This window comes from Podarcis filfolensis, assembly GCF_964270895.1.
Source record: "Podarcis filfolensis genome assembly, chromosome: 1".
Taxonomy (NCBI): Eukaryota; Metazoa; Chordata; class Lepidosauria; order Squamata; family Lacertidae; genus Podarcis; species Podarcis filfolensis.
Window position 1 is genome coordinate 69,300,824 of NC_139604.1, and position 25,972 is coordinate 69,326,795.

At 40.1% G+C, this 25,972-nt stretch overlaps 1 protein-coding gene and 1 long non-coding RNA gene across 3 annotated transcripts in view; one reads left to right on the forward strand and one right to left on the reverse strand.

Moving 5' to 3' along the window:
- GALNT18 (polypeptide N-acetylgalactosaminyltransferase 18) overlaps positions 1–25,972 on the reverse strand; it is a 354,194-nt gene that overhangs the window by 88,493 nt on the left and 239,729 nt on the right. The window lies entirely within an intron of this gene.
- Positions 1,858–7,865, forward strand: LOC310756601. The gene is made up of 2 exons (XR_014544946.1): positions 1,858–6,858; positions 7,473–7,865. It is a non-coding gene; the product is annotated as an uncharacterized lncRNA (long non-coding RNA).

Sequence of the window (25,972 nt, forward strand, 5' to 3'; positions counted from 1 at the left end):
CTAAGACCTTTCACAGAGAGGTAAAGAAAAGTTGGAATGGGATATCTCTTCACACACCATTGAGAGGCTCATTGCTCAGTTGGTGATGTGGTGCTGTAGCAGCTTTTGCCTGAGAACTGGTCTTATTCATCAGGCGCTTAAAGAGCAAGCCATTGACTTTTGTCCTTAGGCCTCATCTTGTCAAGATTGTTAAAGTACAAATCTGACATAAATGGGAGCTTTTCACCCAGGATCATGGCTGGATTTGGTAGATGCGCAAAGTCACCTCTGCGTTGTGTGTACTTTTATCAATTCCTCCCCCCACTACCCAAATTGAATGCATTTCTTGACAGAAACATATCATCCTGACCTTTCTGATGCACGTACCATGCTGCCAGGGCCTTAAAGCAACAAAGCTTTCTTGTAGAATACAAAGAATTTCAAGTATGAAATTTGTCATACTTCTCATATAGATCAGCTCTGCTGAAACATAAAATGGCTTTGAATCTAATTGCCTTTGACAGTTTCAGAGTACAGTAACAAAGTGTGCTAGAGGACAGGGATTCATCCCTAGCAAATCGTTTTTACAATTGCCAATACCTTGGGAAGCTGCCTGATAGCAAGCCAGACCATGGGCTTACCAGACTTGGAAATGTCTGGTAGTGACTGGTCCACTATTGACTTGTAGCTCTCTCGGATTTCAGGCACAAGTTTCTCCCAGGGTTGAACCTGGCCTTCTGCATGAAAAGCATAGACTCCACCACTGACCTATGGTTTGTGAATCATAGTTCTACTTAGTGCTTTTTTTTTCTTTAAAAAATGTTTAGGGGTACTCTCATTTTGATCCAAGAAAATCACCATTTTATAGTTCATATCGGAAAAAATAAATACAGTAAATGGACAAAGATTCACAAAATGTTTAGGGGTATGTGTACACCCGCATCTCCCCGTGTCCCCCTGGAAAAAAGCACTGGTTCTACTCCTCTTTCCACCTCTGTAAAAAATTCAATACAATTTACAAGATTTGGGGGGGGGGATTCAAAACACACTTCTTCATTGTTAGTTGGGGAAGGAAGTAGTTGCCTATATTCCACCTGCAACTCATGGAGTAATTTGTTTTATAGTTATTTTATATTATATTTGATAGTTATTTTGCCTCCCACCTCCAGGTACTTTAAAAGCCAAGCGCCTGGAAAAGGCACAAGCCTTTGAAGAAACCAGAGGCCTTTCTCCTGGGCATGGTTGGCCAATTGGTGCCAAAGAAGGATAGAACTTTCTTCATGTATGCAACAACAGCAGCAAGAATACTTATTGCAAAGTATTGGAAGGCACAAGATTTACCCACCCTGGAAGAGTGGCAGATGAAGGTGATGCACTATATGGAATTGGCGGAAATGACTGGCAGAATCCGAGACCTGGGAGAAGAGTTGGTGGAAGAAGATTGGAAGAAATTTAAAGACTATCTGCAGAAACACTGTAAAATTAACGAATGTTAAAATGATGTTGGATTGAAAATAAGTGGTATTAGCAACAAAGTTAATAAGAATATGTAAAAATGGATTGATAAACGGATGAAAATATAGAGTTATAATATGTTAAGATATAGAGTTAAGATAAATGAAAGAGGGTAAGGATTTGTTGATTTGATTATGTAAATAGGAATACAAAAAGGGGAGGTGTGAGGAGGTCAAGGAAACAAGCTAATGAGTTTAAGGATACAAAAGAATGGATTTGTTTTTAATTTTTCCTTACCTACTTGTTTTTTGTATTTTGTACTTTTTTTCTCTTTTTTATATATATATATGTCTTTTTTCTTTTTTATTCTGTAAACTTTTGTTTTTTGTAAAATCTCAATAAATATCTTATAAAAAAAAAAGGCACAAGCCTTTGGCTTGTTTACAGGGTAAGAACCCCAAGTGTGTTCTTGGCCTGTGGCCTTTACCTTAGGCCTCTGTGAGGGGAGGAAGAGTACATCACATTGAGCGAGGGAAGAAGTTCACTTGGTTTTCTACATACAAAAGAGATGTAACCTGGAAAATGATTGCAGCTTATGCTGAGCTATGTAATTACCCACCCACCCAAATGATTTTTAAGTCTCCAAGATACTTCATGCATTTCCCAAGCTAGCCCACAAGCCAGAGGCCAGGAAGTCTTCTAAGCCTTGGAAGCAAGGACAGCTGTTCCAACCCCAGCAATGATCTCAAGCTTGGGCAGAGTCAGTTCATCTCTCTCTGCAAGACCTCCTCACAGGCCATGCAGTTGGTAAAAGTGAGGAAGGTTTACAAAAGGTATATAAAAAATCCCTACCTATATTTTAGCTGTCTGGTTACCCCAGACTTGGTCAGACAAGTTCAAGGATTGGACAACTATTGCCAAAAAACAGGATTACACAGCTGTTTTGCTCCAAAACTTGGGAGCTTCCCTAAGCTGTGTGGCCTGTAGAATAGATTGACGACCACACCGCTCAAATTCATAACAATTTAGCTCAACTCTAATTACATCAACTTGCATCATTTCCAGTTGGCATCATGACCTAATTGCTTTGGGTCTTGAACAGGCGCATGGTAAATGAATAAATGAATTAATCTACTATATATTTTGGAGGGTTATTTGTCTGGCAACTATACATTTGGACACATCTGAAGATATTATAACTACATTTGCCTGAGATCAAGGAGCATGTTTTCATCTATGTTTCAAGAAAATTAGATGGCAGCTGGAGCCTTTCAAAACTGCACAGATTTTAACCAAATTCTGTACGATTGATGCACAGGTTTGGATCTAATTTGATGGCATTTTGAATCAAGATGGCAGACTGAACTTTTCAAAATTGCACTGATTTTAACCAATTTCAAAACTGCATTCATTTTTTAGTTTCTTAGAATTCCCAAGCAACCCTGGGTACAAGGCTGCTCGTATGGTCTACTTGGAAAATACAGACAAGGATTAATAGGAGAACAAAGCTTAGTGTTGCATCTCCATTCAGAAAGATAGCTCTCAAAGGAGAATAGCTGAAAATATAACTTTGTCCAATGATTAGCTGTTGCCTTTCATTCATGACTGTCTTTCACTTGGTAAAATATAGCACTCACTCGCTCATTCTCAATTTCTCATTAACTTATGGTTGGATATACACAACCTAATTCATTCTGTCCTGCATTCTCAACCAAATACAATATTAGTTCTAATATTGGCACTGTTGCTATTTAATCAGTGAGCTAGACTTCTGCAGAACATAGCAGGAATACAATCTAATCAAATTCCTTGATGTCCAATACATGCTGCTGCCGTTATTCACAATGTGAGAACAATTTTATTTTTACATGTGATGTCTCACAATCCTTTTTCAAGGCAAGATGACTCAAACTGCAAAAGGATCACCTGCTCCATTCAACGAACAAAGAACCCTGGTGCTTGCTGCAAATGAGACTTTCCACAACATCACATATCATATCACTTACTGCGGGAGTTGTAATATGAATTTGTAGCAGCAGCTTCTTACACTTTGGAGTGTCTTAGGCTTGAGGTTCTTAGGATTGAATTATGATCACAAAATGTATATAAAGAGCTTCTGCCCATTATTTTTGCTATCCACTACTTGGTCAGGTGAGCTCGAGGGTTGCACAGCTATTGTCAAAAAAGGACTGCCGAAAAGGGCTTCTGTCCTATACTTCTAGGTGTTAAAGAAATCTTAGGAAGATAAGTAATACTCAAAGATGGAATCTTACAAGGAATGTGTGCCTTGTTTGACCTCATCTGGAAGCTCAAGGAGGGTGTGTGTGTGTGTGTGTGTGTGTGTGTGTGTGTGTAGAAAGCAGCAATTCTCTCCAATTGCTGAGACTGATGCTACATCCAGCATGACAGAGCCAACCACTATTTTGAAAGAAACATGCTGTGATTCTCCATGTTGTCAATCTCTTTTTTTAAAAGAAAAGTTATGGCTCTTAAGATGGAGTATAATAAAGGCTTGACGTGACGTTCACCATAAATTAATTGATGGTGGTCACTAGTAAACTGGCAACTGTATTTGTGGATCCCTCATACCTAGAATTAACATTACCAACAGGATACACAAAATAAAATTTAGGTTAGATCTCAGTAAAGAAAAAAACAAATTCTCTTTACTTGTCTTTCCTGCTACAACTAGTAATCTCATTTTAGCATAGCCTTGCATTTAAATCAATAGCCTGGAAGCCACAGACAAGAATGAATTCAAAGCAGAGAAATAGATGGAATAGCAAAGGAGGTATCCAGCACTCCATCCCTCCTCTGCTTCCAGCAAAGAAACAAATTGCTAAAGCAGAAAAATGCCCTCTTCTGTGTCCAGAATGTAAGTGCAGCAAGGAATGAGGAGCAGGACAGATGGAAAGCAAAGTTCCTCTTTTGCCAGTCCCTAGCAGGATCTGAAGTGGTATTGGGTATTGCACATTAGTACAGTAGTACCTTGGGTTAAGAACTTAATTCGTTCTGGAGGTACGTTCTTAACCTGAAACTGTTCTTAACCTGAGGTACCACTTTAGCTAATGGGGCCTCCTGCTGCCGCTGCCGCACGATTTCTGTTCTCATCCTGAAGCAAAGTTCTTAACCCGAGGTACTATTTCTGGGTTAGCGGAGTCTGTAACCTGAAGCGTCTGTAACCCAAGGTACCACTGTATCTCTTGTGGGCTGATCTACAAGGTTGTATTTTTGTGTAAAGTTGCAAAGGAGGAGCTGGGAAGAAGGCAATATAGTCCATTACTCATTCATAATAATAGATTCACATACAAAATAAATAAGTATTTTGACAAGGTTGTACTTAAAAACCTTTTAAAAACCTCAAAATACATATCAAAGCTGAAAAAACTCTTCTTTTTCTAAGAGATAGAGCCAACAGTGCCACCTCATCTTCTGGCCTCTGCTCTGTCTTCACTGTCAGAGCTGCTTTCCCTCCTGTTTACCAGTTGTTCTTGTGTCCTGCCTTGTTCCATCTTCTTGCTTCTGTGATGTAGGCTGCTGCATCCCTAGTAATGGACCATGATCTGCAAAGTGTGCTTTTTCACTCAACTATTGCTTCAGGAGATCCCATACGCAAGTCTTCTGGGGTCTTGCTCAGTTCTCCCTCCCCCTCCCTTCCAGCAGATCAGAGAGGCTTTCCAGAACCTAGTTAACTTTCCCATTTCACAAGAAATCTGGTTTGGGAAAATAAATGCCATCAAAATCCAGATCTCTGAGTCTGGATCCGCACACATTTTTCTGCGGAACGCCTACCATCTGTTTTTCATATCCCCAAATGTGATGCAGATTATTAAAGATGCTTATAACACTTCTTCGCTTGCAAACCAAACCAGGGACAAAAATGTGATAGCAAAAGCAGCAAACACTGCAGACACATTATCATTTGCTACTTATCTTATAATCTTGTCACACACACCCTTTCCCCCCTCTTTTTGAAGTGAATGGTCAAATAGGAAGGACTGATAGAATTATATGCTTTCAAGTGCACTGGTGTCTGTGAATCTCATCAGCTGCACAGGGCAGTGAAGTCAGCACAATAGACAGCTGTGACTCTTGGATTTTCTGTTATATAAAACCAGGTAAGCCATCAGAGGCAGGTCAGAGTTTGCTGGAACAGGCACAGCTGAGAAGGAGAGTGAGAATTTGTTGTTATTTTTAAATAAGTTTACTGAGTACATAGAATAGCCCTGGGCAGGCATTCAGTACCATCTTTCTGTGGGCTTGGATGGACAATTGTGATTCTACCAGCCGTGCCCACTCTTTGCACATGCCCAGGTGTCAGCAGATGCAGTAGAATGTATACAGTACTATGTGTGCATGTAATGTCTGTACACTGCAGATCATGGGAATTGAATGTGCCTACACTGGCCTGTTAAAACACACCTCTTTACATGGCTTTTGTCACTTGAGATGCATATATTTCAGGACCCACCTTATTTTTGTGGTTAACAGTTGCTTTAAACTGTTCTTGATATGTGTTTTAATTGTTAGTACCCACCCTGAGACATTACGGTCAAGGGTGGGTAATTAATTATTATTAATAAAACATTCTATGATACACATGACATCTTTCAGGTCTTGACAAGGGTAATGGCCACCAAATTGGATGGCTTTAAAATAGGATTAGGCAAATTCATGGAGGTTAAGGCTGTCAGTGTCTATTACCCACAAGGACTATGTTCTCCCTCTGCTGTCAGAGACACCATGCCTCTGAATACTAGTTGTTGGGTTTCTCAGAGTTCTGTTTCACTCAAATTATGTTTGCAGAGCTCTCATGCTCATTTGGTTGGCTACTGTGAAAACAGGATAGGCCTTTGGTCTGATACAGAAAGAGGACATAGGTCTGATCCCAGAATGGGTGGACACCAATGCAAGAGCCAGAGGCAGATGATGTGGCTAAAGATGGGTGCTGTCCAGGTTCTAGAATAGGCATGCAGACAATGAGGTGACACAAGAGGATTCTCTTCAACTTCTCAGAGGCAAATTGCTCAGAATGAAAAACCTGGATCAACTGTTTTATTTCTATTGGTTCCTGAAGCCACCTGGTTCGGCTGGGCTGAAGAGCAGCAGTGCCTGCTCTGGCCAGCAGTGGTGCTGCAGGAGGACTGATAGCCCCCTCCACATGAGAACTACTCCAGTGGTACAAGGAATAAGGTGCCTGGGCTCTACTGGTTCATGACCCCCAGCACTGTACGATTCTGGTACAGAGGCGGGATGGATCATGAACTTCTCATCATAAATAGACAATAACACCACCAAATCTCTGCATGAGGCTTTGCTGTCATTCTAGCTCCATAAAAGGGAAAGCAGCACCTGCTGAATTTCTCCCTTGTCATGCAGTTATTAAAAGCACCCAAAAAGAACTAACAACTCCATTGCCATCAGGTAGGTTCAAAATAACTACCATATGCTGGCTATAACAACCCAGACAGACAAATGAGTAACAAGGTCCTCAGTGTAATGAGACAGGTAAAGGGAGACACCAAATCAGAATGAATGAAGTTTGCACTAAATTAGGCTATGTTTAAACTGTCTGAATTCAGAAGCTGCTGTGGCCAACAAGAAGAGTACATATGCACATTTGCAGTACATAAATTAATGGGCCTCTCCTGATTGAACTTAAATCTGGCAAATGGAAACGGCAAGCTTCTGTTTTTCTCTTTGATAGGAAATCTTGACGCTGGTTTAGAATTCTGTTTGGCTTCTTAGGAACAGAGAATAAAGGAGGGAAGAAGAAAAATAAAATGCATTGAACTTTAACTAGTAAAATAATTATGACCTAAAACTCATTGTTTAAAACACATGTTTCCTTTATGAGATTGTCATGCGATTATTTTATTTTATTCATTTTGCTTTCTATGTGAAATCTCCTTTAGGCTTATTTCTTTTTTTCTTTTTGAAGGCAGACCAGTTTCTTAAGAAGTACAAACTAACTCTAGTGCAAGTTAGAGAAAAGTGAATTCCTGCAATAATGTCTATAAAATGATGTTTATTTCTAGCCAGTTGGAGTGTTTCTCCACAGCAACAGCACAGATAATCCCTGTTGAGAATGAGAAAGGAAACACACCACCCAGGAGAGGCCTTCCTGCCACTTCCTGCTCCCACGCCACACCAAGCCATGCCGCTGCGCTGTGACCCACCACAACTTCCTCCACCACCAGACTGCTCCCCCTCTTGCTGAACACAGTGAGAGTCTAGGCGTTCCACAAGGCATTGTTGCTTGTCTTCTCCACCCCAGGATGGGAAAGATGAGTGGCAACACTGTGAGCTGGAAGCAGTACGGTGAGCAGGACTCTGCTTCTTGCACCTCCACCACCTGAAGTAGGTGCTTCACCTCGTCTCAACAGTAGACTGCCTCTGACACCACCACACCACAAACTGTTTAAATGCAGCAGAGAGAGAGAAACACCTATTGAGAAGCTATTCAAGTCAATTTTTCATTTGTAACCGAAGGATTCAACAAACTGGCTGCCATACTTGGAAGCTGCTTGAAAAGGTTCAAATCAAATCTTCTGGACACTAAACTCGTGAATGTAACACAGAAGAAGTGTGTTCTCCAAACAGGGGAGTTTCAACATTTTAGTGTGATTTGGGAAAACTATAGGACCTGGGGAAGCCAAATGGATTAGTTGCATCCCATTGAGTTGGTAGACATACTAGAAAAGTAATAATTCCCCAATGGAAAGAACTTATCTTTGCTTGCCGTGCAAGGGCCTTCTCTATGGCGGAACTGTGTCTGAGGATCTCCCTTCCCTCAGAGGTGCCTCTGGTGCCATCACTGTATATGTTTCAGTGTAATGTGAAGAAGTATCTCTTTGGCCAGGCTTTGTGGGGATCTGAGCTTAGATAAGCCACATGTGAATATCTTCTTACTATACTGCTTAGACAAATGCTAGAATTTTAATTGTGATACGTGATTTTTATTTTTGTTGTTTCAACAATAATTTGACCTGAGATCATACAGGATGCAGGGTAGGATAGAAACTGAATGAATGAATGAATGAATGAATGAATTTATAAATATACGAGCAGGCTATATTCTGTGAAATTAGATGCTTGCTTATTAAGGCATATGGTAATTCTCTACTGAACTCTTTTGTATGTTGTTTGAGAGCCCTTTGGGGCTGTAAAGTATGATTTAAGTATAACAAACAAACAAACAAACAAACAAACAAACAAACAAACAAACTGCATGCTTAGCTGAATGCAGAAGCATTTTGTATGCAACATCTATTCAAATCAAAAGCTTGGGGAATTAGCAGTACCTATTTTTGAACACTGAACCTGCTCTTCTACCTAGCTTGGTGCCCTTCTTTAGTTTGTCTCTTTTTTGTTGTAAACTAAAAACAAAACTAAGAAAATATGCCAAACCAAAATGCCAAAGCCCTTTCTCACAAATTTGCTACCTCTGTCCTTTGTGATGTATGACATATTTATGGAAGGTCCTTGTCATGTCATGAAGATGATGCATGGATTTAAAAACCAGAAGAAAGATTCTGTGAAATGACGATAAGCAATCCAGATATGTGGTGATATGTTTCTGACTGAATACAGTATTGTTTTTCTGAACCTAAAGTTATGAAACCCAAATTTGTATGTCATATTTGTCACACAATCAATAAATGTGCAATATAATTAGATTCTGCATTGTGCCATACAACTTTATTGTTTGAAGAAAAAAAAGTAACCTTAAGATGGAATAGTTATATGAAGACACTTTGACTTATCCTGAATGGTATGGAAATCACATAGCTATTGTATTCCTAAGAAGGTTCATCAGAGCTCACGTATCATATTGTTAGTCACAAGTCAAATCAATAGTTAATGTATGACAACTTTATGAACTTAGGAGGACGGTTTTCCATTAAGTGGAATCAGATGAGTGGATCAGATTTGAGTAATCATGACAGAAAGTGACCCTGATGATGCTGTAACAGTGTCTACAAGGCCGACAGTAGTACAATACAACACTCCATCATCTACCTCTTTGATCTTCACTTTTGACATAACTGATGACGGGATTGATTTATGAGCCAAGAGGGCATTTTTATGCCATTTAGAATTAGGGTTCAAAACTGTCCTCACATTGTATCTGTCATTTCGCATCATGTTTTATATTGTAGGGTGCATATTTGATATGGAAGGTTTCATTTTCAAATTTCTGATACAAGTATCTGTATCTCAGAGTCTGCCCTATACATGCTGTTATTATTCAGCTTGATATGTTCTCATTTAAAATACATAAGCAGTTCCAGAATGTTACCACAACTATATATAGCATCTTGGAACCAGTACTTTGATGAATGGTGATTGCCACTGTAGAAGAAAGAAGGGTTTTTTGTTTGTTGATGACATCTGCATTCCAAAGGCCTTTTATCAGCCACACCCAAGAGGTGAAAAAGTCTGAGGTGTCTACTATGCTTGACTAATTTGTGGCTACTCACTTAATCGATTGCTGTGAATTATCCTGGCCACAGGAAAACCATTCCACCGCTCACACCACCACCCTGAGTTCACCACATATCCAAACCCCACTTCTTCCAGTTTCAGTCCTGGTTCACACTCACATATTCATCATTTGATTAAGTGTACAGCAATCACATGGCACTGAATGTGTGAACAGGACAAAAAATATTTGCAACTGAACATCAGATGGCTCAGGTCATGATGTGATAAGCATAGAGGGATGAAGTACATCTAATCAGCTGTACAGTATCTTTGCAGATCACAAAAATAACAAGTTATCTCCTCTGTACTATATTTCTATTTAATTTGGAGTAATTGCTTCTAAATTTGCATCTATAACTATAAATCGGTATGTGGAAACGTTAATGGAAATCTACCCTATTTTTGGTGATGTTTAAATGCCACACCCTTAACAGAAAGTGTAGCAGAAGAAACATGCTTAATTTAGAATGTCATGATTTATCCTGACGTCTTTATACATTTTGCAAGATGCATTCCAAAGATGGCACTGTGTATTGGACACTGTTTATACATTCAATTAAACAAAGTTTCTGTTCATCACTGTCACTAGTGCATCTTGCATTGTTCCACATTCAGAGCATGAATTACGATCTTCATGCTAGAGTTTAGAGCTTGTGAAATATACCTGGATATCAGCCCATTAACTACCATTAGAGTCAATGGAACTAAATTGGTTTAGGTCCAAGCAATCCAGTTTAATTGATTTTTGTGTTATGATGTAAGGGCCTCATTCAGAAAACATCTCTTCAGACGTTACACATCAGCTTTATAAAGACATAAATTGCCTTGTTTCTGTTTAAATAGCCTTTTAATACCAGCTGTTAATGTTTCATAGTTGCTGTTTAGTTTCAGCTTTATTAATGGGAAGTATGGTTTAGTTTTAGCTTTATTAATGGGAAGTATCAGAGGATACAGCAATAATTATCATAATGGCTACAAATGAAAACATATTTTAATACAGTTGGCTTGCTTTTTAATATATTTCATTATGTTGTGCAAAGCAAGGTGATTACTAGAGCTTAGATGCAGAAAGGAACCAGGAATTGAAAAATGTTTGGTACTAATCAGAAACCCAAATCCATCTCTGTTTTTTTCCATTATGATAAAAGCAGCACAATTGCTTATTAGCATCCCACAGCACACTGGGAAACATTTCTTCCTGCTTAAATTCTGTTTCATTCGGGATGCAATTTATTTTTAAACTAAATATGCTAATCTGCTCATTAGTGTTACTCTTGGCATAGTGTGTGCCTGCTGACAACCTACATGATGAGTGAGAGCCCAGCTGGTAATTTTCTTTTAAGGGTGTGTTCATCCTGGCAGCTTACTATAGATATATAAAACATACAAACCAACGTAGCAACGAGCCTCTTACAGGTGGGGCAACATTTACAACAGATTTAGCCAAGCTATAATTCCCTGCGGTATTTCCAAGGACCACTATGTAACAATTCCAGGATAAAAGCTTCCTATTTCTAAGCAATAGTGTCTATCTTTTTCTACGGCATCTTGATCAAGAGTATGCTCACCACTGAATAGCTTTCAGAATCTGAGAACCAGTCTAAGGCCCATTTCTCACATTGCCTTGGGAGTGGAAGCTGCTGATCTGCTACTCTCTTCTGTACCACTGGTTATGGGAGAGGCCCCAGGCCACACTGCTATTCCCCACACCACCAGCAAGCCTCTGGAAACTGGATTAAAGGTGGTGTGTGAAGGTGCTGCAGTGTAAAAAAACACCTCCCCCTGTTGATCTCAGGAAACAAAGTGATAATGGGCAGAATCAGGCTGTAGAACCTTGAACTGGTTCTTTTCAAACTTTGAATGAAGAGAGTTTCTGAGATTTGTGCATAGTCCCCCCTTTCTTTAAAAAAAACAACAACTCTATTTTGTGCATCTGATGAAACAGACTCTAGTCACAAAGGCTTATGTCACAATAAATTTATCAATTCTTTAACATGCCACAGGACTGTGTGTGTGTGTGTGTGTGTTTTCCAGCAACAAAGGTGGCTATCCCAATGGAACCCTTTCTTTTACATATAGGGTTAATCTTTGCATTCACAAATATGGCCTACTGCCAATCGTAGTCGCAAGAAAGACATTCCACAATTCACCCCTGTCGGTCTCTCTCGGCACTCTTTGAAATCATTTATTTATGGTCCAAGAAGCTATATGGCAAAATTAAAATCAAGTTATACATATAAATGAAACATCTTTAATGTGCATGTGTCAAAAGGACTACCAAAAAGCTTCCTTCATACTGCAGCCTGTCTGCCCCTTCCCAAAAGAGAGTCCTGCCAGTTGGGGCAATTCAGAGAGCTCCAGCACACACGTGGAAGCACTTGGCACATGCACAAGAGTCTTTGGGTTTTACCAGCAGAGCACTGAGATGGCCATCCCTGACACACTTTCCTAAGACTAAGCCCTTCTTGAACATGGTGGGGCTTGCTACTTCATAGCATGCATAGGATTGCACTATGAATCTTCAAGATCTATTTTATTTTAAACCTGAGCCTTAATTAAATTGCTCCCCTTTCACCATGAGCCTGTTTCCATGAGCATTCAAAAGACCATTTTAAAATGAAATTAATGTCACCCTTACACAAAAAAATGAGACTTAAAATTAGTGTATTTCACACTGCAACTCCATGCGTATCTTCTCAGAAGGAACCTCCACTGAGTTCAACGGCACTTAAGTATGGAGAGCTTCAGCATCAGATAGTTGGGACACTTTAAATTCTTTAAATGAGACTTTGTATTTACTGTGGGGCACTAAACCTTTTGTCAAGGAGCTTTTACACATTTCATATTTATAACATTTAGATTCCACCTTTTCTAAAAGTGCAAAGCAGCTAGAAACAAAATTTGATAAAAACACAAGTATCTATTAACAATAATAATAATAAAGCTGTTTTATAAGAACAGGACTGGATTTGTAGCACTGTAAAATACCATATAAAACCCATCTCTTGTAAAGATTGAAGTGCCTAACCAGATAACTTTCCAGCCAGTTCCTCTAATAACAATTATATCCCTTTTATTGGGACAAAAGATTTGACAAAATCAGAAGGTTTTGAATGTTTTGTTGAACAGATTTTTTATTTACAGCAACTGCATCCTTGTTTTTATCATGAATGAACATAAGATGCCTTTCTTGAATGTAAACTCTCTTAGAATTCTCAGCAATATTCCTGTAGATCACTCAAATTCATGAGAGTACTTTATAACTTTAAGGAATTAACTTTCCAATGTGCACATATATCACTAATTTTCTTCACTGCCTCAAAAGCCATTTTATATAATTGCAGCCTGGATCATCATAATCGATTACCTTTACCTTGACATCCATCAAAAATTAGTAGTACTTTCTGCCACACAAAGGAAGAATAAATTTTGTCAAAATAATTTGAAAAACCTTGGGAATAGCTCACTGGCAGAACTCGCAAAAAGTAATTAATTAGCCGTAGTAATAAAGTTGTGCCAGGTTTAAGAAGTGCTTCTTGGTTAATGGACTTTAAACGAACCCTTCAATATCCACCCCTAATCTCAATAAAGCTTGTTAATATGGAAAGCAGAGTTTGGCAACCTACTTCCTACCCAAACATGAATAATGTTGGCGCGTGTTTTTAGTTTATTGTTGCTTTTATCTTTTAAATGTTTTAAATAAATGTGAGGTTTTCTAACAATCAAACGATGTATACATTTTATGAAATAAATAGCACATAATTGAAATACAATACATCTCTCTACAGTGGGGAAGGCCAGGTGATCTGTATGCCTGCTCAGTCCGCTGTCCAGCTGCTAAATGATGAGAGGCAACTTCAAGGACCTGTCCCCTCTTCTGATGGCTCTTTAGCTTTAAACTAGACTTGGACCTAACAGCCTTTCAAATAGATGCCTCCTTCAAACACCAGACCGTCCTTTGTATGGTAGGAGACGTGGCTGTCCCCTTGATGGCAGATCTATGTTGAGGCAGGCTTGCAGTGACCTTACAATCTCCTGACCTTCATCTGATTCTGAAAGACTGATCCTGCTTCACCTGAGCCCACAGTTCTTACATTCAATCTTGCCACTGCTTAACCTACCATGTGCTAGCTAATAAACATCAATCAAGTTGAGTTTGTTCTGTTTCAGGAAGCTTTTAAATGCAGCAGACAGCTAATGAAAATGTGTCTTGTTCTCAGTGATAATAAATGAAACTGAAGGAGTCCATGGGGCTTGCTACTTTGAAAGCAGACAGGTCTGCAGTCCTTCAGCCATTGGCAACTGAGTAATCATTATCGCAATCAATTAAAACAACATGTGCATCAGGGTTTGCAGGTGAACTTCTGGGTTAAACATTGTAACCCTTTTCTTTTCTTTTCTTTTCTTTTCTTTTCTTTTCTTTTCTTTTTGCAAATGTGCCAAAAATTAAATTCTCAGTGTGAGAATTTGTGTGTGTTGCAACATCCCTGTATTCTTTAATACAATCCAAAAAGTCTCACTGAGTTCAGTAATGGCTACTCCCAGGTAAGTTAACACAAAACTGAAGTCATGTGGCACGATCCTGTTCTATCTGAAAACTGTATACATGCAATAGATATTTTTGCAACGAACACAGGTCTACCTCTCTGCTCAGACATTTCCCCATGTGCTTTGACCTTCTTTCTGAGTAAGGAACTGAAATTGCACACTTTCCACAACATCAGCAGCACTTTCTCCTCTCAGTTCCATTCTCATGAATAGCTGATGGGCAGGAGGGGACCCTAAAGCTCCAGATGCAAACCAGCTGTGAGATAAAGGGTAGATGGAATAGACTAGAATAAAGGTTCAGAGATGGCTTGGCACATTATTAGGAAACATGGTAGAAATTTGTGAGCCATTCCTCTGCACGTTACATAACACTGAAGTACAGAAACAGGATTATGAATAACTCATACATTTTCTGTCGAGGCTTCCTGATAATGTGTGAAGTTGCCCTCTGTATCCCCTTCTCACAATTACACAAAGATGTACTCTTCTTAGTCCACCTTTTCCTCAGATATCTATAACTGGCCTAATTAATTTACATCCTCCTTACTTTGTATTTATTACAAAAGTTGTGACAAAAGCTGTGCTCCCCCACCCCACATTGCATCTGGCATGGTTTTGACTTGAGAGCTTCAACATTTGTTCCTTTCTTCTATACGTATTTTTCAACGGCGCCTTCTCTCCTTTCCTTATTGTGTTCTATATAAAATGTTCTCATCTGTAACTAATTTCTTTCTTTCTGATTGCCCACAAATGGATATGGCAGTCAGCAAAATTGAACCATTTCCATGTTTTGTATAAAGCACCAGAGTTTTTAATGGTGCTGATGGATGTCTGCTACTGAGAGCCAGCTATCTAGTTTGACAGGTCGTTGAAGCTTTCAGCCCCCTGCAGACTGCTGCTGTGATTATTTAGCAAGGCTCCTGGGAGGATGCTACATTTTTCAGTAGACCTTCATTTAAGATAGATATCTGAATTTGTAGTTGAGAAACTAGAATGTATCAGGTTTGTTGTCTGTCCACCCTCCACCCCACCCCCACCCCCGGTTTCTATCAATATGACAATAGCACTCCACTCACAAATAGCTGTTTGCTGTAAATGTTCTACAGCTATGTAACTGTGAAGCAGGAAACGTGAGAACAAACTTTAATATATAGATCACTTCTGGGAAACAGAGGATGTTAAACCAGTAAGGATACTGGTGACACAGAGTGATCTAAGAAACAACAACCCAGTGAGGTAAGGTAGGCTGAGAGATACTGACTGGCCCAGAGTTAGCCAGTGGACTTCATGGCTGAATGGGGACTGGAAGCATCGTCTCCCACGTCCTAGTCCAACACTCTTAATACAGTCATACGTCGGGTTACAGGCGCTACTAGTTGCGCGATTTTGGGTTGCACACCGTGCCAAACCCAGAAGTACTGGAATGGGTTGCTTCCGGGTTTCAGCACTTACGCATGCGCAGAAGCGCTAAATTGCGCAATGTGCATGTGCAGAAGCGCCAAATCATGACCCGTGCATGCGCAGACGCACGGGTCACGGGTTGCAAACGTGCCCCCCGCACGGATCACGTTCGCAACCCGAGCACCCACTGTATGTATCAATCCCCTTTGTTATCTGGAATTTTCTGAACTGTTCAAGAACACAAAAATTAATAATCAGAGCAACAACAAGACATAAGGTTGCCAACTGACTCCAAATGAAATTTCTCTTCTCCCTCCCTCCCTCCCTCTCTCCCTCTCTCTCTCTCTCTCTCTCTGTGTGTGTGTGTGTGTGTGTGTGTGTGTGTTTGGGGGGGAGGGGAGCAGCTTGGGGGAAAAGGAATTTGGAATGGGGACAGGGCAGGAGGAGGGGACAATTAGTACAGTGGTACCTTGGGTTAAGTACTTAATTCGTTCCGGAGGTCCATACTTAACCTGAAACTGTTCTTAACCTGAAGACCACTTTAGTTAATGGGGCCTCCTGCTGCTGCTGCGCCTCCGGAGCACGATTTCTGTTCTCATCCTGAAGCAAAGTTCTTAACCTGAAGCACTATTTCTGGGTTAGCAGAGTCTATAACCTAAAGCGTATGTAACCCAAGGTATCACTGTACTTGGGCTCTTTGCTGCTTCCCTGCTCCAAGACGCCCTCCATGAGTTCCAAAAGTGTAGTTTATGAATTAGCAATGGTCTCACCCAAGCCAACTTCCCTGTAGCTCCTGTTGGGTAGCATCACATCGCAGCTGATCTCACAATGGCATATGGTGTTCCAGCTGATTAATTTCTGGCCACACAGCAAACAGAACATAACCATATTCCTAAAAACTGCCAAGAATGGGATGGGGTGAGGCTTGAAAATCCATCTGGTTGGAAGTCATAGACATCTCTTAATTTGATTAGGGGCAATGTAATAGAAGCTTAATTACAATAGTCCTCACTCATCAATCCACTGAATGCCCTGGCTAAATTGAGTTGCTCACAGTCTTTGAAGGAGAATCCCAAAGAAATGATGTGAGGGAATGACAGGTGAGCAATTAACATCTCACCGTGAAGCTAATTATGTTCTCTTCGTTTCAATGAATTATTTAAGACAATGGTGTTCGCTACCCTAGCCTGTGTGGCACTTGTGACCTACAAGTACTCTTTCTGTAATCCACAGGGCACAAAGGGAATATCACCAGTTTTAGCTTTAATTGGCATTTTTAGCACAACCTTTTCTACGGGTATTTTTGCCCAGACATGGAGCAATGCCAATAAACAGACAGATAATGAGTTGAAAGAGAAGTTTAAAATAAGTGTCCTGTGGACCTTCCCAGCCCTATTCTTCTTTTCCCATGCAGGAATTGTCCCCTCTCCTCTTCTTTTGGAACTAACGTTTTCGAACTCCCTACCCCAAACTAACAATGTGTGTGCCAATGTTAATGCTTAAGCTTCAAATTGGACTTCTCTATAATCAAGTTTTATGAATGCAAACTAGAGATGCATTTTGGGGTTTGGAGTGAAAGGTTTTACATACAAACTCTCACCTACTCTTTATCACATGTCCTCAGTTGTTTCTTTCCCTAATATGCAGCAAGGCTTCTTCTAAGGCAATCCATATTAATTAGGGTCCACAGGAGCAATGATGATATGTAGTCAGGTTAGTGGTGATAGTTAATCAATATGATTGATTAATGATATTTAATCAGATTCATGAAGATGCCACAAAGTCAAATCAGGAAGCACTATGTTCCCTCTGGATGGCTTTCCTGATGACAGTGGTCCGTTCTTAACCTTGTTCCTTAACCTGAAGCGTGCTTTTGCTAATGGAGCCTCCTGCTGCCACTGCGCTGCTGGTGCACGATTTCCGTTCTTATCCTGGGGCAAAGTTCTTAACCTGGAGCAACCACCTCCTGGTTAGCAGAGTTTGTAAGCCGAAGCGTCTGTAACCCGAAGTACCGTTGTGTGTGTCTGTGTGTGTGTGTGCGTGCGTGTGTATACACACACACGCGCACACACACACACACACATATATACTAATATATCGATTACTATATTTGTGCCTGTAATTTGCAGAGACACTCACCTGAACCATTTCCATAGTAGAGGAGTGGGCTTCTCAAGAGGCTCTGCCCTAAAGCTAACAAATGTTAGCACTGTTTGGTGTAAATGTAAATTTATATCCTCCTTAATGCTGAAATGGGAAGAGAAATTTGTGCATGAAATGGGAAGCGGAATAGGAAGGGGACATACAAATCTATGGCAAGCTCTTGATCACATAACTAGATGGCGGCAGTTTACAAGGAACTGAAGAGCAGTAATTAACCACTCCCTTAGACGCAACACTATTGTGTAGTCCCTATGCAAGGCTACATTAATAAAGACTAAAAAGGATAAATGATATTTTACAAGAGCTGGAGGAAAGGGTCAGAGAAGAAAAAATATCCCCAAAATGTAGCCTTATGTTTTGTTGCTGGAAGGAAACATTTTTAGGAATTCTCTATTCCAAAGAAAATTCTATCTGCGATGCTTTAAAAACATGGCTAGACCTTCTTTTGCTTTCAAGCCAGTTGTACAGTGGTAGGGGAAAGGGGTCAAGTGCAGTATTTTTCTCAGTTTTTATTTATTTAGCTATACACCTTAGGTTACATCACAGCTTTTGGTCTCACCTCTGCCCACTCCAGCACCTGATCAGGAAAAAATGATCTTTCAATCGACCAGAAATCACTGAGCTCAGGCCCAAGTCTTTATACCTCAAAGGCCTCCATCCCACTCCCTTGATTGAGAATGTTTTGCCTCATGGGATGTCATCTCTATTTTTTTCGTTTTTTAAAAAGAAATATGAAAGACTGGCAAGAGTCTATAGCCCTATCCTTACTGTGCATTCTCCAGTTGCTCACCCACTACCAATCTTTTTCAAAAGCACCAGTGACTAGAACATAGCCATGGAGTTGCAGTTTGACAAAGATAATGTACGTGACCTTCCAGCCAAGGCAGTCTCCCTTCCTTTCCCTCCCTTTCCAACCTTTTTGTATACCTTCAAACACAAGGGGAGAAACTTGACTTCACTCAGAAATTTAGCTTGGCCTCTTTTTTCTTGAGTGACTTTCTCATCTGATACTGACCCGGCCTCCTGGAAACTAGGCATGTGAAGCTAATCCATTGAAGTTTTGCTTCATAGTGTTTTACATGCAGTAGCCATGTGGGCCTTTTTATCTTTCAGCTTTCCATTCTGCTCTTGCTCTAGGCTGTCTCTCTCAGGCCCTCAAGTTGCCTGCTGTGCCAGAGCTGGAGTCGCTTGCTTTGTAGTTTGGGTTCCCAACTTCTAAGGCCTTTAAACTTTCTTCCTTCAAATAGCCCCCCTCCTCTTTATACTCCAGTTAACGTAGCTGCACCACTCATTCAGCGAGCATTACCCACAGTTGCATGTGCACAACTTTGAGCAATGTCATCACCGATAAAAAAACAGCAACAGTCTTGAGGGACTTAGAATAACAGGTGTTTATGTTTTCGTGCATGGGGTAATCTGGGCTACACTAAATCTTTACGGTGCTGTAAGTATGGGTGGTCATGTGTCCTATTCTTCAGAGGACAGTCCTCCATTTGAAGGGCTGTCAGAGGACAGTCCTCTAGTCAGAAGGTGTCCTCTATTGGAAGGGCTGTCTGGCTGAAGTTCAGCTTGAAGATGAAGACCCATACAAAGGGAGAGCAGAAGTATACTAGCATACAATATAAATAAAGGCCATCTTGATTCACCTCGTAAAATCTTCTGCAATATCTATTTGGACTGGGGGGAGTGTTCAACTCATCTCCTCCCATTTTAAAAACCTCCATGCAAGGAGATTCTGCAACAGCCCTAGACAACTTCTCCAATTGCCTCATTGTTTGATTTCTGTTTACTTCCAGCTAGCCTAATAAAGGTATCCTTTCATATGCTCTATGATGCACTTCACGCTATTTAATCTGAATGAAATCAAATTGCAGCAAAATTTGTATGTCATTATGCCTTCTCCTTTTTCTTTACGGGTACCACAGTTAGTTCAGATGTAATATCCTGAGGGTTGGTTTTTTACAATAGGGAGAAGTTTTCTTTTTCATTTTTGCATGTTGCTTTTATTATTCTCTTTGTTTGATTAAATAAGGATGGCAGCAGACATGGATCTGACTAACTAATCAACGCCAATTACCACTCAGTCTCATAATCACTGCTATAACACAAGTAGACAATGAATTTCACATTTCAATGTATTCACTTGTTGGATGTGAGCCAAATGCTTTTCAAAACAACAAAAGGTTGGGAATGATTCAATGACCATCCCACATTGTTAGAATCCCACTGGCATCAGTGAGCCTCTAAAAAATTTTCTTGGAGTTCATATATTTTAACCATACTTCAGGTTTCACTAAGAAATCAAAGTTCACAGTATGATTTTCTTCAGAAGGCATATAAAATCTGTGCATTCAGAGAATATTGAAGTATTTGAAAAAATAATAATAAAATGTGTCTAGTAACTGAGTCCTGAACAATTATGTGAGTATAAACCAGATATAAATCAAATATAAAGAGACTAGGGCTGATCTAGACATATCAAAGAAGCGTTTCAGTTAAACGCGTTGTAAATTTAAACAAGAAAAACTGGTAGAGAAAAATGGGACTCCACTGTGCCATCTGGTGGCACAATGTTATATCACACATACAATGAATATACAGTGGTACCTCGGGTTACATATGCTTCAGGCTACATACGCTTCAGGTTACAGACTCCGCTAACCCAGAAATAGTACCTCGGGTTAAGAGGATGAGAACAGAAATCGTGCTCCGGTGGCATGGCGGCAGGAGGCCCCATTAGCTAAAGTGGTCTTCAGGTTAAGAACAGTTTCAGGTTAAGAACGGACCTCCGGAACGAATTAAGTACTTAACCCGAGGTACCACTGTAAATAGCTTTTTCTTTACCAATCTAGCTGAGTCCCAGCATTGTATTAGGAATGTTCTCTGAACAGGAGCTTTTTGGCTGTGAACAGGGACTAGTTTAAATGATACCTCATGGGCATAAAAAGAGAAAAAACAGTTCCCTCCCACAGAAGATCCAAACAACATTGAAAATGTTATTTTTACTTTGTTGCATAATTAACTAATATAGAATTACTTCTTGTGTGACTAGTAAGCTGTAGCTTTTGGCACAACTAAGAAAGAGCAACTTAAAGTTATTTCATAGTCATCCCCTCAAAAAAGTAGCATGTTTGGCATTAAAGCTATAGGCAGCCTTCTTTAGAAACTTACACCATTCTTTAAATATACTTCTCTGGAGGCCATTTGAGTCTATAAGGAATGTTTAATCACACAACTTAAATGGTTATATGCATCTCTCTTTAAGTCCCTCAGGCCTCATAGCAGTATTATGCCCTGATTTTAGGTTTATGTAATTTAGTGTTTAATGCACCTTAATATCAACCCAATGTAGTAAAATGTTAAGTCACGTACCATAACGTACTGCTTTCTGGATTCTGAACCCTTTTTCTAAAGGGAATTACAAATTTCATCCCTTTTTTATCTCTTTCTCTTTGGATGAAAGTTTCACTTCAGAAATTCTAACAGCTTTAGTTTATAACCTTAAACAAATTGCCACTGATGCAGACAATGGCTAAACCATTCACATTACAATTATGTTTATGCCACAGTAAATGCTTATGCCAAGCATATACCTACCTAGGGGCTGCTCTTGTACATAATGCTACACACACATTTAAGTACCTTGCTGAATTTGATCTTTGGGGTTTCATACCATGTAAGGGTCTCTTTGGGGCTTCATAGATAAGCAGCCCAGAGCCTGAACTCACTCACTCACTCACTCACTCACTCACTCACTTACTGCCCTGTCTATCTGTCTTCCTTCCTGCTTAGATTCTGCATCAGTGTGACCTGGCCTGATCTCCGTAACTCTCCAGAGTTTCTTGAAGCAAGTCCCAATGAAGAACATCCTTCAGCGTGGGCAAGGAAAGCAACAATACTTGAAGTTGATTGGCTATGGGCATCAAATGTAGCCTCTATTTATGCAACGCCTTAGCCAATCAGGAAAGTTAATTGAATAGAGTAGTGTTGGTTGCTTACATTCACAGCCAATCAACTTCAAGCACTGTGGCAGTTGGCGACTCCCAAAGCCAGTTTCAAGCACTCCCGTGAGTTTCTTTTAGAATGCAGGGTATTGAAAACAGCAGCAATGAACTTGGTCCCATAGGGAGTTATCAGAACAAAGTCAGCAGCCAGAAGACAGTTCTAACAAGTTGGCTTGTACTGAAACCGATCATAGTTAGTATTAAACTACAACCCCTGGTTTGGAGAAAACCCAGTTCGGATGAAAGCCATGTGTTTGCATTACAAATGTTTTACGGTCCTGTGAACTACTATACTGAATGTCAAACCTTGCTGAAATCTCAGTGAATAATTCCTCTACCTGTTTCTCAACAGCATTTTAAATGTGATTGAGGTATTGTACAGCAATCTGCTGGTGATTAAACTCAGTTTGATACTTACTGATGAAATGGGAATATTATCCTAGAGTATTTTCCATTAGATAGAAAGCTTTCCACTGATTAGGCCATGCATCCAATTTATTGTAACTAACTCAAGACTCTCTCTCTCTCTCTCTCCCTCCCTCCCTCCCTCCCTCCCTCCCCACTTGCTTTACAGCAATGAAATGAAGTTCACACTAATAAAGCATTTTTTAACTCAACTGCCCCGAGGTATTATTATTATGTTTATTATGTTTATTAATTACCTGCCCTTCATCCCAAGGTCCCAGGGTGGCTTACAGCATTAAACCACAATTATTAAAACAATTTCTTATAAAAACAGCTGGGACCAGTGCCGCAAGGCAATGCAGGTGTGGTAGATAATCAAGCTGATAGCCTACCAACAAGAGCCACATTACTCCCATTCTTCTGCTTTTAATGAATGGCTTTTGCCCTGGATCAAGTGGGTTGTTCAGGATGATATGTACAGGCATGCCTTGTAGTAGGATGTTTGATATGATGTCCCCCGCCCCCGTTCCCTCAACACTTTCAGATACTATGCTTTGAAGGCAAAGCAATGAGTTGTTTTGCTTTTAAAATTTGAAGACCATATTTACTTCAATTTTCAATATACACTGTAAGCATCTTTCCACAGAAACTGATTGTTGTTGTTTAGTCATTTAGTCGTGTCTGACTCTTCGTGACCCCATGGACCAGAGCACACCAGGCACTTCTGTCTTCCACTGCCTCCCGCAGTTTAGTCAGAAACTGATTACTGAGACATCAATAAAATAATCACTCCCTAACATGTGAACCTGACAAACCATGGGCCTTACTGTATAAACATCTTTAAGCTTCCTCACATTCATGCTGTAATTCGATTATGTATATGGTATATTTTCAGCTTCATAAAATGCAGTGTTGTTTGCACATCATTTCCCCCTGCTTTTTTATTTTTCCAATTATTTCAACTACATGCAAATCTGTAAGTATTGTTACTGCTCGGAAAGATTGCCTCAAATGTAAAGATGCTATCTTTCGAAGCATTAAACAATGATTAGGCAGGCGCTGGGCCAAAGGACTGTGCTGTTTAAGAGGAATGGAACCATGCAGCAGCTGGTACTAAGCAATCTTGAGAGAACTGATAACACTTTGTAATTCCATCAAGATGGTCTCAGCTGACAATGGAAAATAACAATGATTCATTTAATCTTGTTTAGCATGCACCAGATTTCCATAGATGAATATCCTTAAGTAATACCATAAGTAATTGGGAGAATATTGTGTATTGTAAACTAAGTTCTTCAGGATAAGGGGAAAGACGCTGGCCACGTGACCCGGAAGTGTCTCCGGACAGCGCTGGCCCCCGGCCTCTTAAGTGAGATGGGCGCACAACCCTAGAGTCGGACACGACTGGCCCATACGGGCAGGGGTACCTTTACCTTTAGCTTGGAATCTAGTCTGAGATCTAATACTTAATGTCCATATTGTCTAGATGAAAATGAATGAGAGTTACAAAGTCAAAGCTATGATCATCTGACCGAAATCTCTCACCAAAGGCCTTTTGCATTGCTGAAGAAAACTTAAAACATTATAGGGTAAGAGGACAGACCCTCAAATAGATCAATGACTGATTAAAGAACACTAACAGAATGAAGCGGCAGATTATGCACTGGAATTAACATCTCCCAAGATCTTAACATTCATTATATGCAAAACTAGCTGTGGGATAATATATAAACATTGCCACATACCCAATTCTGCAAATACATCTATTATTAATATAAAAACTAATGTTGTATAAACAGGAAGGACAAAACTTACAGTCGTAGATAGACTAATTAAGGTTCCAAAAAACAGTACATGTAGTGTTACCAAAATATATTAGAAAATGGTTTGCCAATTTGCCCCCAAATCAAATAAGCTAAAGAAAAATTAAAAACAAATTGAGGTTAATGGAGACTGTTTTTGTTTGAAACCACTACAGCAATTGGCACTGTGATTTTTAGCTTCAGTTGATTGAAATAAGCCCTTCCTAGAAATTGGCACATAGGGACGTGGGTGGCTCTGTGGGTTAAACCACAGAGCCAAGGACTTGCTGCTCAGAAGGTTGGTGGTTCGAATCCCCGCAACGGGGTGAGCTCCTGTTGCTCGGTCCCTGCTCCTGCCAACCTAGCTGTTCGAAAGCATGTCAAAGTACAAGTAGATAAATAGGTACTGCTCCAGCGGGAAGGTAAATGGCGTTTCCAATGTGCTGCTCTGGTTCACCAGAAGCAGCTTAGTCATGCTGGCCACATGACCTGGAAGCTGTCTGCGGACAAACGCCGGCTCCCTCGGCCAGTAAAGCGAGATGAGCACCGCAACCCCAGAGTCGTCCACAACTGGACTTAACGGTCAGGGGTCCCTGTACCTTTAGAAAATGGCACAGCTGGTGCGGTGGAATGCTTTGGAACATTTTAGTTAGTTATGGACACACTCAGACAACATTTATGAGATTTGTTTGTTTCTGAGAACATAAAATGAGGGGAAGAAATTGATTCTTCAGATTAGTTGCACAATATTAGATTGGTTCAAAATCTCATTTTCTTGCTTGCTTGTCCAAGCCCAGGTCACACAATCGCCACTCTCTAAGCAAACCCACCCACCCAGGGTTTGTTTAAGGCCTCCTAGGCTGGTAAACAATCCCAGCAACACTGGCCTTAGAGGAAATGGAGCTGTGCAGCTACTCAGGTTGTCTGACCAAGCACTGGGAAACTTCCCATGCCAAGCAGCCAATAGTACAACAGCTTTTCTTAACAAACTCTGTTAGCTATCCCCTTAGCCTATGGCCTCTTTAACGTATATAAGACAGCAGACTTAAAAAAAGACTTTGGACACATCCACACGATACATTTAAAGCACTCTCATACTATTTTAATACTCAATGCTTCCCCCAAAAAATTCCGCGAACTGTATGGTGCTCAGAATTGTAGCTCTGTGAGAGGTCTCCAGAGAAAGAGAGAGGGAACTGTTAAGATTAGTTTTCAATTCATATTGCACCCCAGCATTAGAAGCTTGTCAAATACATCTTCTGAAACATGTAATTATGACTTTCAGCAACTTTGCTCATCCTTACTGCTCATAAATTTTCAAAAGAATTGCAAGCCCATACAGGGTCCAAGACAGAAGAGAGGGGGTTGCTCAGAATGGTTTCAGGAAGGGGGAAAGCAACAGTTCAGAAAGGGCATGTGTGTGAGAGATGTTCCATTAATGGGATGTCAGTAGCAACAGACAAACTCACCTTGACTGAATTTGGAATCTGCTTGATATTTAAAAGCATTTGTATATGAAAGGAGTCATGACGTGATGTTTTAAACCTGGATGGGAAGCAGCACATTTGCAATAAACAATTGAAAGAATTGGGCCAAATGGCACAGCTGAGCTGAAACCGTCAAAATTTCCAATTTCAGTATTATAAAAATGCAGTTCTATTTCTCGGTGAACTGGCCCTAAATAAATTCATCTTTTCTTTTCTTTTTTTGTCCTAGACCTGGAAATTA